Raw genomic sequence first — 9,462 nt, forward strand, 5'->3', positions numbered from 1 at the left:
CATGTATTAGGTTAGGAGTGTGCTTCTTAGCTTCAGCAACATAGCGAGCAGCAAACCACATAGAAATCAATGAGGAGGATCAAGCACTATTATTTCTAATTTCAACATCTTGCCTAATGAGCTATAGGCTAGAATCAGACAGACTCACACTTATTTTTGAGTTAATATGAGTTAACAAACATTTAATGTCCTACAAACTTCTGTGCATCTTTCACATTTCACAAATCATAAGGGCAATGTTTTTCAAGGTTATGTGTGAGCATACAGTTGGTGATGAATACTTTCTGACCTTTCCAAGGTTTCTGACATGGCAACTATCCAAGCACTTTTCATTGGTTTTCTTCTTGTTCATGATGTGGTTGTGCAGGGGATTTCCCCAACATTTAAAGGTGTGTTATCAAACTTCTTCCATACTGAGTTTAAGGAGCATCCTATGCAGTCATATTTCCATAATGTACTCTTAAGTCATGTACTAAGTGCAATTATGTGTTTATATGGTCTTGGCTATCTTGCATGAGTATTGTGTGATGCCAGATTTGTTGCTTGTAGCAACCCAGTTATAAAACATGTTAAATGTAGTTTAATAGTTTGTGACAAGAAAATTACACGGGGGACCTTCCAATTTTCAAACACGGTATAGTTTATTTAATGTATTTTACTATAAATTAACTGGACTGGACTAAGTCCTGGATGTCTGCAGCTTATTTCTAACCATGTTTTTTTACCTATGAATGTGGACCCAGTCACTCCTCATGCTATGAAAACCTATATCCCTGCACCTTCAAAGGAAACATACCCAATAACAAGGCATATTGAGTGCCTATACATCAAATGTTTCAATGCATCTCTTACAATCAACATACTCCGTAAACTGCTTTCCTGCACTCTAAACACCATGTCTATACCTCCCACAGCCCACTGTGCTAAAATATAGAGTGATCTGTCGGGATACAGACCCTATTCAATACCCCTCATCAGTTGGCTTTTGAAATTCCTTGTGGGCATTGAGGTGAATTTGTTTGTAAAGACACATAAATACAGATGCAGAGAAACCAGTAAATGCTGTCTCTTTCAGTGGTCCCTCCAGCGAGGCATAAGTCTGTAAAGAGTGTTTATTCAGACATTCCTCTTCAGTTGGGGGTGTACTCTCCAGTGGATTGTACTTAACTCATGTCACACAACTCCCAGTGTATTATTAATCACGTACATCCATGGTGGGGTTTCTGCATTAGCCTATAGATGAGAATAAAGAGACAGTCCTCGGACATGAAGCCTTGTGTGTTGAGTAGATTTAGACTTGTGTCGAGTTGGAGCAGGGCAAGAATAGAGGACAGTAGATTGAAACATGGCCCGATGCAGTGGCGATTTTAGCCTGAAATTTCTGGTGGGGCAAATTTATATGACGTCATATTACATTACAAAAATAGAGGTAGCTGATTATTATAACAGTAGGCCTACATACAGCCGCGGAAAAAATTAAGAGACCACTTCAAAATGATCAGTTTCTCTGGTTTTACTATTTATTGGTATGTGTTAAAGTAAAATGTACATTTTTGTTTTATTCTATAACCTACTGGCAACATTCCTACCAAATTTCAAATAAAAATATTGTCATTTAGATCATTTATTTGCAGAAAAATGACAATTGGTCAAAATAGCAAAAAAGATGCAGTGTCTTCAGATCTCGAATAATGCAAAGAAAACAAGCTCATATTCATTTTTAAACTACACAATACTAATGCTTTAACTTAGGAAGAGTTCAGAAATCAATATTTGGTGGAATAACCTTGATTTAAAATCACAACTTTCATGTGTCTTGGCATGCTCTCCACCAGTCTTTCACATTGCCGTTGGGTGACTTTATGCTACTCCTGGCGCAAGAATTCAAGCAGCTCGGCTTCTTTTCATGGCTTGTGACCATCCATCTTCCTCTTGATCACATTTCAGAGTTTTTTTTATGGGATTCAGGTCTCGAAATTGGGCTGGCCATGACAGGGTCCTGATCTGGTGATACTCCATCCACACCTTTACTGGCCTGGCTGTGTGGCATAGTGCATTGCCCTGCTGGAAAAAACACTTCTCAGAGTTTGGGAACATTGTCAGAGCAAAAGGAAGCAAGTTTTTCTTCCGGGACAACGTTGTACTTTGCCTGGCTGAGGTTTGTAAAAGACCATAAGGATTGAACCAAAGCCGACTGGAGGGTCGTCTAGTTCGTCTTCTCTGATGAGTCCAATTTTCAGCTTTGCCCAACACATGGTCGTCTGATGGTTAGACGGAGACCCTCCAGTCGGCTTTGGTTCAATCCTTATGGTCTTTTACAAGAGGAAGATGGATGGTCACAAGCCATGAAAAGAAGCCGAGCTGCTTGAATTCTTGCGCCAGGAGTAGCATAAAGTCACCCAAAGGGCAATGTGAAAGACTGGTGGAGAGCATGCCAAGACACATGAAAGTTGTGATTTTAAATCAAGATTATTCCACCAAATATTGATTTCTGAACTCTTCCTAAGTTAAAGCATTAGTATTGTGTAGTATTGGCGCAAGAATTCAAGCAGCTCGGCGTCTTTTCATGGCTTGTGACCATCCATCTTCCTCTTGATCACATTTCAGAGTTTTTTTTTATGGGATTCAGGTCTCGAAATTGGGCTGGCCATGACCGGGTCCTCTGACAATGTTCCCCAACCCTGAGAAGTGTTTTTTCCAGCAGGGCAATGCTCCATGCCACACAGCCAGGCCAGTAAAGGTGTGGATGGAGTACCACCAGATCAGGACCCTGTCATGGCCAGCCCAATTTCGAGACCTGAATCCCATAAAAAACCTCTGAAATGTGATCAAGAGGAAGATGGATGGTCACAAGCGATGAAAAGAAGCCGAGCTGCTTGAATTCTTGCGCCAGGAGTAGCATAAAGTCACCCAACGGCAATGTGAAAGACTGGTGGAGAGCATGCCAAGACACATGAAAGTTGTGATTTTAAATCAAGGTTATTCCACCAAATATTGATTTCTGAACTCTTCCTAAGTTAAAGCATTAGTATTGTGTAGTTTAAAAATGAATATGAGCTTGTTTTCTTTGCATTATACGAGATCTGAAGACACTGCATCTTTTTTGCTATTTTGACCAATTGTCATTTTTCTGCAAATAAATGATCTAAATGACAATATTTTTATTTGAAATTTGGTAGGAATGTTGCCAGTAGGTTATAGAATAAAACAAAAATGTACATTTTACTTTAACACATACCAATAAATAGTAAAACCAGAGAAACTGATCATTTTGAAGTGGTCTCTTAATTTTTTCCGCGGCTGTATATATAGTTTGCCACGAAGTAGGAATGGATTGAGCCTTCTGCTCAACAGCGTCATCTCGTGGGTCTGGTGGGGCACTGCCCCACCTGCCCCTAATGTAGAAACGCCACTGGCCCGATGTAACAAATGTAGTCAGGAGTGGATTAGAGCACTTGCCAACAGACAACATTTCATGAACAATTTTACATCTTGCTCCGATTGGGTAAATCCTAGCCTTTCTCACAAACAACATAAACTATCCACCAAGGCCAGTTTTGAAATGGGCTTAACTGGCCTTCAGTGCCCTTTATTCAATTACTGGAAGGTACGGCTTATAAAAACATGGTTTTGTTTGTGAAATGGGTACATACACAAGAGTGCATACACTGCAGGAGCACATTAAGAGAAAAGTGCCTCTATTTTCAGATACATTTCTCTTTTCAGAGAATCTATCAAGGTTAAATGTTAGCCTCCCTCATACAGAAACATGGCCTGTCTAATAGAGTGAAATAACAATTTCCTGCACATTAAATTGATAAAGCCTTCTATGATAAAGCTGCCGAAGCCGAAATGCAGTCGCTTCATCATTTTAGACTGATCTTTTTCCTCAGCCAGATCAATGGCTGGTATTTTCTTCTAAACTGGTTATTTTTAACCTCTGCTTTGGTGCTTGAACCACCTTGGCACTGCTATGTGTCAAGCACTTTTTGTATAGTCTAAGTGTCAAAGTTGTAAGCAGAGAATGTACTTATATTTATAGGAATGGTCAATCATTTGTCTTTATTAATTCATGTGTGCTTAGTTTAAAAAAAAAAATATGTTTTTCAAATGAGATTCCCTCTATTACTGCCTTGTTTTGTGGAATAAATCCTGCTTCAACTGATCTGCACTTGGTTCCTCTTTTCAAATCCTGACACTATTTAATATGCTCGTTTGTTTATTAAGTTCCCTGGGGACATGATTAAGTTCCACAAACCTATTCCTGTTGAATGAAATATGGATGCTGAAGGGCTATGTGAGGATTATGTGAAGGACTTCTGATGGTAACCTTATGCTGACACACATTTGCCCTCACAGATTTGAACAACTCCTTCCAGGAAGACATCGTACATCATTTCCTAGAACCTACTGGTTTTAAGGGTTTAGTTATACATTCAAGACAAGCTGTGTTTATCTCTGTAAAACAATCACTTTGCTCTTTTTTGTCTTACTTCTCTTACCATTACACCAGTTTCAAACGCCTTACTTGACTGGCTGTGTATCTGTCACGGAACGAACAGACTCCGAGATGGGAATTCTTGAAACAGAGTTTATTGCAGACAGAGACAGCCAGGAACACACAGGACAGACAACAGGTTGCAGACATGTAGATGCTGAGGGAATTAATCCTCGGGAACAGTCACAACCCACGGAGTGGCGCAGGCTCGTAGCACTGCTGGGAACTGAGAGAACCGAGGATCTTAGCGCAGAAAGGAACTAAGCAGAGGCAACCTCTGAGCTAACTAAACTATAAACTTAAATGCCGTTGCGGCAAACAAAACACGACTCGGTAAGGTACAAACTATGATAGGAGCGAAGGTAATCCAATGAAAGTCAGGCTGGGGAATTCCAAGAGTTAATCTGTTGACGTGTGACACCAAACAATAACCGACACCGAGTGTATTGTGAGTGGGGTATAAGAGGGGACTGTGACAGGTGATGACAATCAAGGCAGGGCAGACAATGAGACACAGGAGGACTAAACGAGGGGAACTAACAGGACACAGGAGAAGCCAATAAGACAAACAAACCCTGTGCTGATTGGGAACAGGTGAGGGGTGGAGAGACAGACAACAACACGAGGGCACATGGCAAACACAAACAAACACAGGAAGCACATGGTGACAAGCAGGAAGTACAATGACTAGACAAGGGAACAGAGATCACATGACACACAAGGGAGACGAACTAATAAACAGAACAAGCAGGATGACAAGGGGAGGGCGTGAGGAGACAGACACGAAGAGACAAAGGTAAACAAACACAAATGAAGAAACACGTAACACGAGGGATACATACAAGGAAACAAGACAGTGAACGATTAATACTAACGTGACTATGACAGTGCCGATTGGGATAGTGGGTGAGCTGAAGAGGGCGTGGCCGGAGCAATGCCCCGCGGGGACCTGACATTACCCGCCCTCTAACGGCCGGATTCCAGACGACCTAAACCTTAAGGCAGGCAGGCAGGCAGGGACCAGGCTGAACCCGGAACATTGGTCAGGCGGCCGGCCAGATGGGTGGTCGAACCAGGGCAGAATGTCTGGTAGGCGGCCGGATGGGCGTCCATACAGGGGTAGAGTCTCTGGTGGCCCGCCACACAGGCGGCCAAACAGGGGCAGAGTCCTTGCCGGCCGGATGAGGTTGAGCCCTCTCGGAGCTGGCGGGGCCCTCGGGACTCTGGAGACAGGGGCAGGAGCACGGGTGCCTGGGACAGTGCCAGGGGCACCTGCGATGGACCAAGGGACGGCTAAGGCACCCAGGAAAGCAGCCACATCCCGACCGGCGGCATCAGGGCTGCCTGGCTCACCGGGGCTGGCGGCCTCTGGGCTGCCTGGTGCCGGAGGAGTAGCTGCTTGTGCGGGAGCAGGAGGTGCAGGGGAAGGTGACACCGGGACCATGGGAGCAGGAAAAATGGGAACTGGAAGGGACCAGACGTCAAAGGGAACTGGACCTGGGACATCTAGGGCCTGGACTCCTGTGACACCTCGAACCAGGGCACTAGAGTCACCTGGGACCAGAACACTAGGAATTCCTAGGACCGGGACACTAGGGGCACCTGGGACACCTGGGACCGGGACACTCTGACAGGGAGATACATGGCGCTGCTCTGCTGGCGACATGGAGAAGGGCTCTTGCTGCAACTCGTTTGTTTGTCCGTCTACTCGTTTGTCGTGGCGTCCTTTAAGTCCGTGTTCTATGTCTTCCATGTGTGGACTAAGTGTGCATGCTCGTTGGACATTATTGGTGCTGTAAACTGTGTGCTACGTGTGTGCAAACTAAACTGGAGGAGATCAGAGCTTGTGTTGGCATGGCTAATCCTGTCGGGCCAAGTCGTCCGGTGTTTAGCAGACGGGTCCATCAACAGCGGCCTGCTAAAGTACAGCTGGGCAGAGCTGCTAGCACTGCGGGACAGTGGAGTACTACCGTCACCTGCACTGCTGCAGGAGGTTCCGGGAGAGCTACAACGCCTTGGACCGGGCCACCCGCGGGGCAGGAAGGCCAGGAAACGGGGTAAAAGAGGCGGCGTTAGACATCGCATCAGGGGAGCCACCAAGCTACCACTATGCTTCTCAGCAACCCCCGCTCGCTGAAAAACAAGCTGGATGATCTGCGTCAACAGGTGGGAGCCTGCTACGAGTATCGTGAGTCGGGTTTAATGGCCTTTACGGAAACATGGTTTAACTAAGATGTGACGGACATCTTTTTCCCACATACGCCTAGACAGAGACATTAACTCGTGGAAGACACGGGGAGGCGGGGTGTGTGTGTACATCAAGGACAGTTGGTGTCGTAACTTTGCGGTGAGAGACAAAATTTGCAACCCTGATCTGGAGCTGCTGTGTGTTACCCTGCGCCACATTATCTCCCGAGGGAATTTACTAAAATTTTTGTGTGTGTTGTGTACATCCCGCCAAGCGGCAACGCTGGCAGAGCAGCTAATGCAATCACGGACTGTGTGCACCGCCATCTACAAGCTAAACCGGACGCCCCCATGTTTATACTGGGAGATTTTAACCACTGCAGCCTTAACAAATCATTACCTGGCGTTCACCAATATGTTAAGTGTAGCACCAGAAACAACAACATTCTTGATAAATGCTATGGCAATATCAAAGACGCCTACATAGCCAGAGCTAGACCCCCCCCTGAGTAACTCTGACCACAATGCTATTCAGCTCCCTACATATAGGTCAGTCTTTAAGTCCAGCAAACCAGTGACTCAGTCAGTGAAGGTATGGTCCACTGACAAAGTGGATGAGCTGAAGGGATGTTTTCTCTGTACGGACTGGGATCTCTTTTTCAGGGATACAGACATTGACAATATCATGGAGCTTATCACTGCCTACATATGTTTTTGTATAGATTCTGTCATACCCCAGAAAACTGTTAATCGATATCCTAACAACAAACCATACATCACAAAAGACATTAAGGATTGCATCAACAGAAAAAGAGCAGCCTTTAAATCCAGGAATAAAGCAGGAGTCCGCTCATAAAGAACTCAATGGTCTAATAAAGGCAGCCCGGCAGCAACACAGGGAGAGGGCAGAACAAAATCTATCAGAAGCCAACACAAAGAAACTTTGGGACTCCATCAGACAAATGACAAACATGGACACAAAGAAGAAGCCTCTTTTTGCCCAGAACGAGGCGGCAAGGGCCAACGAACTGAATGAATTTTATATGCGTTTTAACTCTAATAACGGCAGTGAGTGTGCAGCAGTTTTGGCCAATGTCATTTGTGATGTGAACCAGGATAGAATTGTGCTAGAGCCACATGCTGTAACTAAGATATTTAAAGGCATACAGACTAACAAAGCGACAGGTCCGGACAATCTGGCGGCTTTCTTTCTAAACATTTTTGCAGAAGAACTCTCTCCAGTATGGCACAAATTATTTCAGCTCTCCAAAGACACATTCACAGTACCCAACTTATGGAAAAAATCAATCATAATCCCGGTACCCAAGAAAGTATGCCCTCAAGAGGACAATGACTATCGGCCGGTGGCCATTACCTCCAATGTTTTTAAATCTTTAGAGAGGCTTATGATTGAAGTACTCCATTCAGAAGTAGAACCCATACTTGACACAAACCAATTTGCTTACACCAAAAACCGGAGCACGAGCGATGCCATATTAACAATAATGCACCTCATTCTTAAGCACCTAGAGAGTCCTAATGCGTATGCCAGACTAATTTTTGTTGATTTTAGCTCTGCTTTCAACTTAATCCAGCCAGACATCCTCTCAAGAAACTGGTAGAGCTAAAAGTCAACCCTTTTCTAATCCGGTGGTACCACTCATTCCTGTCAAACAGGCCTCAACAGGTGAAATTTAACAGGTCTTTGTCTGATTCTGCAGTCTGTAGCACCAGCGCCCCTCAAGGCTGCGTCAGCTCGCCGTTCTTATTTACATTATACACTAATGACTGCGTCAGTACTGCACCTAACCAACACATAGTAAAGTTTTCTGATGACACTGTCATTCTCAGTCTTCTCACTAAAAACACAGACATCAGTGTTCACAAAACTGCTGTGGACACGTTTGTTAGTTGGTGTGACTCACACCAACTTCATATCAACACAAAAAAGACATTAGAAATGTTGGCATTGCACAGGTGTCCTCCTTCAAGTACCTAGGGGAACATATCGACTGTGACTTGAGCTGGCGCACACATGTGGCAGATGTGTGTGCCAGAACTCACCAACGCCTCCACTTCATGCGCAGACTTTTGGGGTCAGTAAAAATATCATGATCATATTCTACAGGGCAACAATTGAGTCCATTCTCCGATACGGTATTACCAGCTGGTTTGGGAACCTAACTGTCAAGTCAAAAACTCAGATTTTCAACCTTGTTAAGACAGTAGGCAAAATCATTGGAACACCAGTACCTCTCAACCCACAGGAGCTCTTTGAACAAACTACAATAAGACAGGCTCAGACTATCCTATCTGACAGCTCCCATCCTCTGCACTCTGAATATACACTGTTAAACTCAGGTAGGAGGTACAGAGTTTCTCTGTGCAAACACAACAGGTACAAACACTCATTCATCCCTCTCTCAGTCAAGCTCATCAATGAAAAACAATGAAAATGACTGTATGACAACATGTGAGAAGCAATGTCTTTTTGACAGTTGAATGTATGTATGAGATGGAGTAATGTATAGGTAGCTAGGACTATATGGGGACCGGGGGGAGGGATAACTGTATGCACAGGGAACAGGATCTGGTAGATGAGTATGCAAGGATGAATGAATGAGACCAGAATGAATGTTGATTGTATGCCTGGTGGGATTGCTATTGCTATTGTTGCACAGGTATGGATGTATGAATGGAGGAGCAGTTTGGTCAGGATGAATGCTGAGTGTTTGGTGTGATTGCTATTTGCACAGGAGTGTGGGAATTTACAGATT

Source organism: Sprattus sprattus (genome assembly GCF_963457725.1).
Source record: "Sprattus sprattus genome assembly, chromosome: 11".
NCBI lineage: Eukaryota > Metazoa > Chordata > Actinopteri > Clupeiformes > Clupeidae > Sprattus > Sprattus sprattus.